Source organism: Vicugna pacos, chromosome 34 (genome assembly GCF_048564905.1).
Source record: "Vicugna pacos chromosome 34, VicPac4, whole genome shotgun sequence".
In the NCBI taxonomy this organism is placed as follows: Eukaryota; Metazoa; Chordata; class Mammalia; order Artiodactyla; family Camelidae; genus Vicugna; species Vicugna pacos.
This window is the reverse complement of record NC_133020.1, coordinates 21,231,112-21,243,648: the sequence shown is the minus strand read 5'-3', so window position 1 is coordinate 21,243,648 and position 12,537 is coordinate 21,231,112. Positions and strand designations below refer to the sequence as shown.

The window sequence follows — 12,537 nt, the reverse complement described above, 5'->3', positions numbered from 1 at the left end:
GCCTAAAGCGTGAAGCTGGAATCTCTTTATCAAGTTCAAGTCCCCACATCAAAGACAACTGAACGAGACTAAAGCCCTGTAACCACCGCTCCTGCGATCTCGGGGGCGAGAGGCCGCGGCAGCCCCACACGGCTGCACGGTGACTGTCGCCCCCGGGTGCCGCTCCGGGAGCCGGGGGGGGGGCACAGGCACGCACACCGATGTGAGAGGCGGCTCCGCGCCCAGGTGGGAGGTGACGCACGGGCCGGCTCATTCTCACAGAGGTGGCATCCCTGACACAGAGGGACTCCAGGCACCGACGATTTCCCTCCCACCGGCCCGCGAGCAGGGTGCAGAAGACGGCTCGTGAACCGTGCTCCTCCCAAAGCCCGACACCACACACTGAGTGTGCTCCCGCCTCCCGGAAGGGAAGGAAGGTTCTGTCTGTGGAGAAGGTGCATGTTTTTCTTGGCCACGAGACGTGATGAGTGAACTCGTTACTGAATCTGCCTCGTCCTGGCTTAAGCTCCCTTGTTCGCTTCCCAGACACCACCTGAGGCTCATTTTAAAACCGTGGCTGATCGATCCTTACGCAACACCAAACACCTGCCCCTGGGCCAGGAGTGCGGTGAGGTCCTGTCCCTGCAGCCCTGGTTCTGTTTTTCTTGCACAGCGGCCTCTGCTACCTTTGTTTTGTGTTCTCTTTACCCTGGGTGAGTAACTGTCACCGTGGCTCCCTTTGAAAGCACAGTCAGTGACAGATGACTTCATCTGACGGCTCGCGTGACAATGCTCTGGCCCCGGTAGCCGGCGCCCAGCACCGATCAGGCCCGGGGAGGCTGGCAGAGCCAGGCCAGACCTCGCATCTCAGAGCGGCTGGACACACAGAGCCGGGGGAGCGGGCGCACCGCCATGACGCCGGCAGGTCCCCACCGCTCCTGGGGCGCCCCCGGTAGGGTCTGCACCTGCCGCGTTTCTCGCCAAAGGGACACTCTGACCCACACAGTGAGCATGGAGCTCACGGTCTGCAGTCAACAGACCGAGGCCCTGCGGTTACTTTCAACAGCGATGCTGATTTCCTCCTGGCCTGCTGGGATGACGCTCCTGCTGTTCCCCTTTGAAGAGTTTTTAAAATAAGTAAAGTTTTATGTTTTTTATTAGGAAATCAATACATATTTTACTCTGAAAAATATGGCGGGAAATATAAAAGAAATAATAAACAGCCCGCAGGTACTCTGTCAAGAACACTGCCTGCAATGTCTCGGGGATGTTCTCCCGAGCCTTTTTATAAACTTGCATAAACCAGCTCCGGGCAGAGCCCTGCTCATACCCCGTTTACCCCTGAACGTCCTGTTGTGAGTGCCACTCGTGACACGACGTATTCCTGGAAAAAATGATTTTTTAATGGTTGCCTTATAAATATATCACATTTCCTCTGCTTCTAATCCTATTTCCATGAAAAAATTAAGAGAGGGGAGAGCCAGGGCCAGGGCTTAGTGCTTCAAACAATCTTTAACCTACTTGAGAGACCAGAGTTCAGAGTTCAGGCCTATACGGTGCAATACAATACAGAAGCCGGAGCCTGGCTAGACAAGTCAGAGAGAGCGACTCAATTTAGCATTATTATTGTTTTTCAAACACACACACACAGTTCTCTAAGATTAAAGGTTAAGCACTCGGTGCGGGCGTGGGAGGCTCTGGGCTCTGCCGGGACCCCTCCTGGGCAGGCTCGTGGTACGAGTCCTGTGCTATGTATGGAAGGCACATGGACACCACCAGTCACAGAAGGGAGAGGCTGTTTCAATAAAGCAGAGGATGTGGCGAGTGGGGAAGTTGGGGAGCCTTTCACAAACAACACTAATCTCTCAAAAAAAGAACTGCATTTTATTTCCGGCCACGGATGCATATTCACACTGTAGAAAATGTAGAAAGGGTTCCAAAGCACAATCCTTCAAGGCAATTTCAAGGCAGTATTTCTCTCAATGCACGCAGACTTCACACGTCAGGAGCTAAACTGTCCAGTCCTGGTTCCCGCCGCCGCAGCCCTCAGGCTTCCGAGCAACGCAGCCCCATTTCATTTGCCATGTTTTTAAAGCTTGGCCTCCTCTAAGCTGCTTTCTGCACACAATGATTTAAAAAACCACTTTTGGGATTTTCACTGGCTTTGTGCAGCTTATTCCCATTCTGTGTGTGTGTGTGTGTGGGGGGGAGAGGGTAATTGCCGTGTGAGCTGGAAAACTGGCACAGAAAAGCACGACCGCTGAGGAAGACGACGACGTGATGAATGGTGGTAACGCGGCCGTCAAATTTCTTACATAAAATAGAATTTGGAAAGATCCTAGCTCACTGCTGTATGACTGGGAATGGAAAAATGGACTTTTCAAGCCCCTGTTCTTAATCAAAGATGAGTTTCAAATTGACTTAAATGTATTTCAGGCTGAGGTGCTATTGATGACAAAACGTAAGAGTGTTTTACACACCATGACTTTTCAAAGTCCAATCGGAAAGTTGGAAAGTCTTTTCCAGGATAAAACTTCATTCTATGCAACGGCCAAGATGCCCTTTCTTCTCATGTTGAAGGCAATAGCTTTTTTTTTTCAGTTGAAGCAGAGTCGGTTTACAAAGTTGTGTTGATTTCCGGTGCACAGCACAGTGATTCGGTCTCACACACACACACACACACACACACACACACACACACACACTCCTTTTCCTATTCTTTTTCACGATAGGCTGTTACAAGGCGTTGACTGTAGTTCCGTGTGCTGCACCGCAGGACCTTGGGAATGGCTTTTCTAGAACAAAGAGCGAGACAGTGTCCTAGGTGAGCGTATCTGACGCTGCCCAACTAGCACAGCTTCCAAATCTCTCCAAGAAAAACACTCACTCTGGCCCCTGGGACACATTGCACCAGCCAGTCACGTGGGACACGTCCTTATCTCTTCGTTCCTGCTATCCAGCTCGGCAGGCCGCTCGGGAGGGAACGTGCGTTTCCCACAAGGCAGAGCTGCCGCTGCATCATCCCGAGCGGGAAGCGGGACCCTCGCCAGGAGGAAGAGGACCCCTGATGAGACCCATCAGGGAGTGTCTCCCGTCTGCGTTCAAGCTCGGGACACTGGCGAGAAGTCTCCCCGAGCCCGTCACAGTGAGGCCAGGCCGCGCTGCTCCTGCAGCTGTGCACAAGCATAGCTCTGGGTCTCTTTTTGGCAAAAAGGAGTTGAAAGATGAACTTGTCACGATAACCTCTGCCTTTAGCCAACATCATGCCCCGAACGGCATTACTCCCCCAAACCTACGTTCACCGAGCTGCCAAGGGAAACAGTTTAAATTACAAAAAGGGATGCGAGGCTTCCGGCTGACGTCCTGGAAGCTTTATCTCTTCTCGCAAGGATTTATCTGCTTATGCGTCAGATCCTCAAACTGGCTTCAGAGGCCAGCATCTGATGACATGTGGTGACAGAGGACAGGGACCTCCTGGCATGTTTATTCTAACCTCCCTTCCACTTAAGCGAGGGTAGATGGCTGAAGGGCTTCTGGAAGACAGATGAGGTGCCCCTGTGTTGTTTGCTACGAGTTGTAACTGGCCATTCCACAGTATCCCACTTCTGCAACCCACTTACCTAAGAGATGTGAGCACATTTCCTGGGGCCAGGACGGGACACGCAATGAAAGGCCCTACCCGGTCAGTTCCAGGGCCTGCCTGTCTCCCCCAGCCCGCGGCTCCGCAGCAGACGTCCCCGCCGAGCGCAGGCTCCGGTCGCGGCACCTCGAGGTCACTTTGAGAGGAACGGTCCGCCCCGTACGGAACCTGACTTGGGACTTCAGGCCTTTGCCGTTGGGGCACAAACGTTCTACCGTTTGGAAAATGCCACTGTGTGTTAAGCTAACACTCATTGTTCACCGTGTTCCTGGCAAATTATTCTCCTATTTACTACGACGCCTCTGTGGCTACGCAGCGGTTCTGTGGTTATTCGCACCTGCTGGGGCCCCCGGGGCCGGGCGTGGCCGCCGTGCGTCAAGCGTACAAATGCCGGCAGAGCTCCGACTCCTCACTGGGCTACCGTCGCCGCCGTCCGCAACACCGGCACATCCAGAGTGTCTCGGGACAACTGACGCGCCAACTTCCCAGAGACGCCACTCCCTTCCTGACACCCTCGTCCCCAGGCCCGCAGAGAGCTAAACTCGGAAAAGCACACGAGGAGCCGAGGGAGTAAAACCCACTCGCCCCGCCTCAGAGGCTGCCTTCTCTCAAGGGCCGAGTCTGTCTCCTTGGTCACAATGTACTTCGGGGCCAGGAAGCCCAAGGACAGCGCCCAGGCTCTTCACAAAGGTTTGGCGCCTGGCGTTGCGGCCTCACGTAAATGCAGCTGCTTCGTGAAGGGCTGGGGCTCTCTGACGGGAGAGAGTGACTGCCATGCTGTCCCTGCTACGTGGATCGGGGGCCCTGCCCAGCAAGGCGCACGCAGAAGCGAGAGCACCTGGATCCTTCCCCCAGCACAGCGAGGGCGGGGCCCAGGCCGCAGCCGGCTGCAGCCGGCAGGGGTGTTAACCGATGACATGCATCCTACTCCGCACTGAAGAAAACCACGAAACAATCGAACTAACGTGTTGAGTGTATGTAAGAATCAAAACACATCCATTCAGGATTTATCTTTGTTCGGACTTTGGTTCTGGAGTTCACTTCGGGCAAGTCCTTGACTTGTTAAATAAACCTCTTTGCCTTGACTTGAGGCTGATTTTGACTCAGCCTTCACATATAAGGTTATAAAACTCAGCGATTTTTTTATTCTGAGTGGTCTCTTTTTCACGCCCTTCTGGAGCACAAACAGGGCTAAATGTTGGATTCCCTAAATGATGTTGGTGTTATGGTCCTTACTCACTTTTAATCCTAACAGATAGAAAACAAACGTGTATTCGAGACTAGCCCTCTGTTTTATGCTTCTGCCAGAGAGACAAACACACGCCTCGCAGCAGGTCTGCGCCCTTACGGCAACGATGAAGCCACCAGACTTCAGAAGGCTTTGTAGCATAAACCTGTGTGATCTTCACCAAAAACAAACCTTATCGTTCACTATGAGAATCTGGAAAGTTTCAGTAGCTTTAGGCTGACTTTGTACTTAGCTGGATGGCCACAGTCACTGGAAAAAAAAAATCTCTTTTGGGGGAAGTCAATAAACTTCTAAAATTTCATGAAAAGTTAAAAGGTAACCTTTTATGTTAAAGGCAAGAAAGTTCGGAGCCCCAAATCCCAACCCCTACTTCATCACCATTTTTCACGTGTGTCTATTTGACTCCCTGAACACACTGTGTAGAATGTGACAGTCTTACATTTTATTTATCTTCCAAAACAGAAAGTTGTGACAAACGCAGAACCCAGAATGACATCACTTACACCGTAAACAACCACGAAGCACTGCGAGCACCAGTTCTACGCCGAGCGGGGCGCCTTCCGCAGCTTCCCCTGCAGCCGACCGACCACCACCTGAGCAGACGGTGAAATATCTGGGTCGGGCAGTCACTTAGGCTCCGTTAATGTTCCCATTCCCCTCACCTGTCCCCTGGGGACCAAGCTCCTTTTTGACCACGTGGTCAGGCTCCTCTGGCTTCTCCACCGGCCCTGGCTTTTGGGTGTTCACGCTCGTCTCGACATTGTCCAGTTCTCTCAAGAATTCTGCCAAGTTGGTTTACCAAGAGTCTCCCATCCTCAGTATCTGATGGGGCGCCTCACCCTCCGCAGCCCCAGGCGATGTCTCCCTGCTCTGGCCTTAAGCGAGAGCCCACAGTTCTGCCGGGGTAGCCAGAACCTCCCTTCCCCCGACAGTTCCTCTTAGCAAGTGTCCACAGACCCCCCACTGCTCCCTGGCTGTCAGTCCCCACTTTTCCTTGTATTCAGAGCTGAGCAGTCTCTCCCCACTGCAGTGGCCCCCAGACTTGCCATGACGGCCCTGAGTGAGGCCTGCCTTGCTGCTCTGTAACAAGTGAGGGGACAATTTTCTTTAACTCTGGGTCAGTGAGAGGCACAGTGGGTACCACGGGGAGTCATTACACAAACACCTGGTGCTGGGACGGAGGCCACAGCTCGGGGGCAGGGCGCGTGCTCAGCGTGCACGAGGTCCTGGGTTCCATCCCCAGTCCCTCCAGTAACAAAAACCAAAACAAATGAAAAAGAAACACTTGGTTCTAAAAGTAAAACCGCTCTCCAAAGGTCTCCAGTTTAAAGGGCTTTATGGCCTGTTAAGGTGCCAGTGTGTCTCTGAAAACTGCCAAAGGTTAGAGGTTTGAAATATGCAAAAAAGTGGGACTCATTTTTAAGAATAACATGTAATAACCTCCCCTCAGTCTCACAGCTCAGAAATCTGCTGTCAACTTGCCTTTATGCCTACAGCATCACTCTGGCAAAACAAAGGGAAAAATCCCCTATTCTTGATCCAGATGTGGAGACAAAAAATTCTTTTCTCGGAGTTGCAGGCAGCCAGGTAACAGTTTAGACTAAAATGCATCTTGAAACCTGGGCTACACAGCTGCTCCCTGCATTGTGCCTAATTTACTCTTTATTCGTTAAAACCTGAATCGTACCTTAATCAGTACAAGAAACGCCACTCAGACAGAAAGCAGAGTGTTGGGGGCCAAGCGAGGGGGAAGCCTCCTGCTGAGCCCACCTGTTCCTGGCCAGGAGGGCGGGTGCAGGCTGCGGGCATTTCAAGTACTTGCTTTAATAGTTGGAAACTGGTAAAATACATGAAAATAAGGTCGTTCCCTAATAAATGGGAAACTATGGGGGGTAAAGTCTGGGCACAGGAAAAAAATAAGGCAAAAGGAGAAGAGAGGCTCACACTTTCTGAGCAGGAAAGCCAACTGAAGGCTGACGCTGAATTTAAAGGAAAAGCAAGGCAGGCAGTTGGCCACAGGCCGACGTGGGGCCTCCCGCTCCCCAGGGCCCACGCACTGGCCCCAGCGCTGACGCCGACAGCCCCCATTCTGACCCTCTGAGGTCTGGGCCCAGCAGCACTCCTGCTGCAGCATCAGGGCACTCGGTGCCATCGCTTCCCGCCCACAAGCCAGCCGGATGGTCTGAAAAGCAGCCCCGCGCCGTGGCCTGCCGGGTGAAACACAGGGGCAGCCTCATCACGACATTTCACCTTCTTCTGGATAAGGCACTGGGAGTGGAGGGGAGGCCAGGTGGAGCTGGGCGGGTGCACAGAGGGGACCTCCCGACCTTGCAGGCATCTCAAGAAGTAACAAAGGACGTGACCTGAGATGATAGGGAGCAGGTCCACTGGCTCCTTCTCATGGCTACAGGAAGACAGGACAGAAAGGAGACAAGGGTGATTATCAGACAACCAGCTTTGACAGCTTATCTGCACCCCGAGTGAGGCCAGTCTCTGGAGGACACTCTTCTGTGATTAGCAGTTATTTCCAGGTCGGGTTGAAGGGCTGTGTGTGCGCACGCGCGTGTGTGATAACCCGGGGCAGGCCAAGCCTTTGGTGGATTTGTAACCCCACCTTTGGAAGACAGGCCCCTGTGCCCTGACTCCCTCTGATCCAACACAGGGCTCACGAATCTGACTGAGGGCAGGTCTGACGTGGGGGGCAGTGGAGCAGGCCCGCGGGGACGCGAGGGGCAGAACGGTCAGGAGGAGGAAACCCGGCCGGCGTTCCGGGGGCGCCGACAGGGCGTCGGGGAGGAAGAGCAGAGTCCTCACAGGTGGAGAGAAGGGGTGCAGGCCGGCCCGGGGGGGTCCCGAGGAACCAGCGACGGGGGCACAGCCAGACGGAGACGCGTGAGGCTGCGGGATCCAGCCAAGAGTAAGCAGCACCCGGTACGGCTGAAAAGCGACCTGCTGGGGATAAAGCTAAGTTTGTGCAGAATCTCCGTGTTCAATTTACCCACCAGGCTCTGGCCTCACCTTCTCACGCTCATAAAAAAACTGCCACACACGTCGACCCACATCACAATCTTACTGCAATTTTAAAATTTATTTATTATAGTTTTTTTTGTGGGGGGGAGGTAATTAGGTTAATTAATTCATTATTATTACTTATTAAATGGAGGGACTGGGGACTGAACCCAGGACCTGGTGCATGCTGAGCACACGCTCCACCACTGGGCTGTCCCCTCCCTCTTGCAGCAGTTTTAGTGAGGAAACACGAAGGGTGGAGACCATGCTTCTGAAACGGAGCACCTAACGCATTATGGTGTTTAGAACAGGAGAGAACGAAAGGGTGACACGGAGTGCCCCAACTCTAGAAATCAAGCGAGAGGGACGGGAGGAGGCAGAGGCTCGGCCTCCCCTCCCCACGTTACCCTGCTCGCAGTGCTAGGGCCTTCCCCGGTCCCCTCCGGGGAGCACACTTCCGTGTCGTGGACGTTAACAGCAACAGACAGGAGGGCGGCTGTCCAGGCTTTGTGCGCGCTGCCCAGACACACGCAGCACAGCCTGGGGGGCTCCTCCCAGGCAGGTGCCCTGCGGCTCCTGCAGCTGCAGCCTGCTCATAGGTGAGCTGCTCCCGCTGACAAGACAGGAAGCCTTTCTCGGGTCACCCACGTGAGCAGAGTCTCCGCCACCTTACCCACCTATGCAGAACGCCCATGCCACTCGGCCTGAACGTTTCTGTCGCTTGTCTGCTAATGAACCACCCACACAGCATTTCCCAGAGTGTGTTTCAGACGATCTGGTGAGACCCGGGCTGTGGTTCTACGCACCGGGAGGTTTCGGCGTTTCCTGACCTCACTACCACGCCTGTCTCCAGGAGCAGATATTTCTGGGCCCGAGAATAAAGCAACACTCATGTGCTACATGAAACACTGGAACGTGTGTACATGCACATCCACACACCCACACAGAATGCGGTCCGGCGGGCAGGGACCAGGCTCCGCTGAACGGGATCTCCTGCACCCGAGCACCTCTCGGAGTGATGACGACCGGTACCTTCCAGGAAAGCACAGCTGTTTCCTGGCTGCCGCCCCATCTGCGTTAGGTCGGTTACTTCTCTCAAGAGACTCTTTGCTAGTCAGCCCCGGGGCGAACTTGGTGTCCTCCGCATCTTATGCTCTCAGCTAAGAACTTCACCTCCCTGAGCGTCTGTCTGGCAGGAGCAGCTGCGACGTCCAGCACCTTGCACCCCTGCAGCTGCGCTTCAGGCAGACCCAGGAGGGACGCTCGTCAGCGCCAGGGAAGGCGAGGCGACTGGCCGCGGCCATGGCCATAAACACGCCATCAAACACCTGCCACAGGTGGGAGGGCCCTTGGCTGGTACTTACATTAGCTACTGGGCATCCAGTCTCAGAGATCGTGGTAAAAAAGGCTTTTTCAGCCAGAGGTTGTCCTTATTGGAGATGTATGCCATGTGCTATGAAATCTCTGCACTGCATCGATGACTGAGGTGCTGCAAAGCGACAGAGCAAATTACTCCGGGGACAGTAATCCACGTGTCCGTCACACGGTAAGCTTCTTCAGTGCTCGCTCGCTGTTATTTCCAATAACCTGTTCTACCACCCGAAAAACGGGAGTAATACTGCTCGGCCGCGTGAGGATGTGAGTACTGGTAAAATATGAGTTATTTCTGACACTTAGATGCAAACGCCAATGACAAGACGGTCACACACGGCACAGGAAGGGGAGGCACGCAGAGAAGAGCCAGACAAGCGCCACCGCGGGCCCGAGGTCGGAACCGCACAGTCCCTGGACCCAGCCCAGCACCACTGCCTGTTTCTCTAAGTCCAGCAGCGGAGAACGGCTTTTCAAATGGTTGGGAAAAATCAAAAGAGCATTTGGTGACACGTGTAACTTGTATGAAAGTCCCATTTCATTGTCTGTAAACAGAGCTCCGTCAGACTGCAGGTGTGACCACTCATTACAGTTTGTCCGCGGCCGCGTCCCCACTGCAACAGCAGCGCTGAATGGCTCCGACAGCGTGTATGGCGCCCGAAGTATAAACTATTTTCCGTCGGGGCCTGTACAAGGATGCGCGCCAACCTCCGTGAAGACCTATTTCAGGTAACAGGGCAACTGTGATAGTAGAGAGGAGATTCTTCTAATTGTCTCCCAGATTAGTCAGGAAATAGTGTTTTTAAAAAATCCAATTCATAATGAGTATTACTTGTGTCAATAATAATATCAACATAAACAAACCGCTGGCGAAGCAGGAAACCGGACGGGCAACGGGCACAGGGACAACCCCGCACGCAGTCGCAGGAGGCTCTAACTAGGAACTTCGATCAGGACAAAATCCCTGACTGAGAAATACGATCATTATAAAATTTAAATATGGAAAATAACAGAAACTAAAATGATTCAGTAAAATAAGAATATTGAAAATGTTGGACATTTCCAACCACACGTATGGGAACGTGATAAAAAAATGAAACTGAATGGAGTTGCTGGCAGCTCAGCACATGCTCAGCGACGCCGGCAGAACCTGACTTGGATGCCCGTGGACAGAGCAAGGGCTTCTACTGGGTCAGGCGTCCTCCAGGGTGAACCCGTGTGAAGCCCGATCCGGCTCGCTCTGAGCACAGAGAAAGCGACCGCCTGGGCCGTCTCTGCTGCTCCTCGCCCGCCTTCTGACCTGCACGCTCGAGGCCGGGAGAGGCGGCCGGGCTGCGAGCCCCCGCCCGGCGTCACGGGCCGTGCGGCTGCGCCTCACCTCGCAGCTCCCTGAACTATGACTGGGCTCTCAGACCGCGTCCTCTGCCTTCTAAACCAAAGACGACTGGAGACAGTTTGGGACACTGCTGAGAATGAAAGCGTCTTGGTACCGAATACGTTCCCACGTCTCCACCGCTCCCATCACTGCACACTCAGGCCTCAGCACCTCCCCCCAGGACAAAGGAAGATGCTCTTAACTGGCCGCTGGCGTCCAACACAGTTCCCCCCTGCCCACCCTGCACAGACCGCACACAGAGGGCATCGCGATCTACCTGCTGCTGACCGCGCCAGCCTCGGCGCTTGCCACCCCGACTCCCGCCCTGATGCCTGCAGAGGTTTAAAAATAAGTCCACAGATGCTCTGACGTTCTTCCCCCGAACAGCACAGCCTGAGACACTCTGCCCGGAAAGGGCAGGACGGCCCTGGCGGCTCACTCTGACGGAGCAGCAGGTGGCAGGGGCGGTGGCGTGTGGCTTCCCGTTCCAGGTTAGAAAGACACCGCGGCTTCCTCCTCATTCCTTTCCCTGAAACCATTCATTTTGGGTCCGTGTGGTGAGGAACTGAAGGTTCCAGACAACAGCCGGTGTGAACCGCGGGTGAGCCACCCTGGGACGGGACGCTCCAACCCTGGGCAAGCTCTCGGGCAACCACGGCCCCGCCGACGTCTCGGCTGCAGCCCCAGCAGGGGCGCGAGTGAGGGTCACCCAGCCGCGCTGCCCCTGGGCTTGTGGGCCGCAGAAGCCACCGAGGCAGCGGAGGCATGCTACTCCTTCATGCTGCTGGGTTTGGCCAGATGTCTGGGACAGAGGAGTCCAGGAGTTCTCAGGTTGTGAAAACACGAGGTCAGGGGTAAACGCGTTGGCTCCCCTTCCGGAAGGCACAGCCGTGGGAGCACTAGACTGTAAACAGTCACCTTCTGACGAAATGACCGTGAGGATCTAGACATTCAAGACATTTCCATGTAACACCCAGAACGCCGGAAGGAAAATCTGAGTAACTTATTTCACATTCACAGGGACAGGAACCCAACAGTGTAAGAGTCTCCTGGGCTCGCCAACTCCCTCCCCGTGCAGAAAGGCTGTGAGTCTAGTCTCGAAACCGAGGAAGAAAGAGTGGTATGTATTCAGGGCTGACCACCTTTTGATGAAAAGAAATGAAGTCTTGCTAACAAGTGGTTTGCCTTAAAACCTGAATTTTCACCAAAAAGAGCCGGCCATCTGTTCTGAATATTTTAAAGGCTAAGCCTCCAGTTGTGCTCTGCTTTGATCTCCTGGGACAACAGGAAGACAGTGATACAGTCCAGCTACACCTCAATCAAGAGCGCTCATTTAATTTATCCCAGAAACGTGGACCGCCAGGCCCAGCTGGAAGCTCCAGCCTCGTCATCCCAGGATCAGGAGGGAGGAGGCAGACACATCAAGGGAGAAGAGCTGCTTTGTTTTGGACGATGATGTGTTTTTGTGTCTAAGAAAACATTCCTTTAACCCAAAACAGACAGTAACCCTAAAGGCAGAGAGAACGTGTCGAAAAACAACACATTAGTGAGCAGCTGAGGACAAGTTAATGAAAGAAACAGTGCAGGACCCATCGTAACCAAGACCGCTGTTTACCAGTTGGATAAATGTGGGTCCAGTCACATCCTCCAGAACATAACTCCCTAAAATAAAAACGTGACATAATAGGCAGGAGTGGGGCCTGGCCTCCAAACACTGGTACGAGAGGGGGCCCCTGGTACGTTAACTGAGGGGTGGGTAGTGAACTTGACGGTGTGTTCTCGAAGGCCCACTAAGCCCCGGCCGGGAAACCGATACACAGGAGCGGCGTCCGACTACAGGACAGCCTGTCCGGCTGCAGAGTAAGTTAAAGATTAAAAGTATCTCCTATGGATGCACAAAGCTTAAAAAAACAC

General features: G+C 53.8%; 2 protein-coding genes across 8 annotated transcripts in view; one reads left to right on the top strand and one right to left on the bottom strand.

Annotated features, from left to right (window-relative positions):
• FBXL14 (F-box and leucine rich repeat protein 14) overlaps positions 1-12,537 on the top strand; it is a 429,592-nt gene that overhangs the window by 80,282 nt on the left and 336,773 nt on the right. The gene's annotated exons all lie outside the window — the stretch shown is intronic.
• ERC1 (ELKS/RAB6-interacting/CAST family member 1) overlaps positions 1-12,537 on the bottom strand; it is a 294,829-nt gene that overhangs the window by 22,352 nt on the left and 259,940 nt on the right. The window lies entirely within an intron of this gene.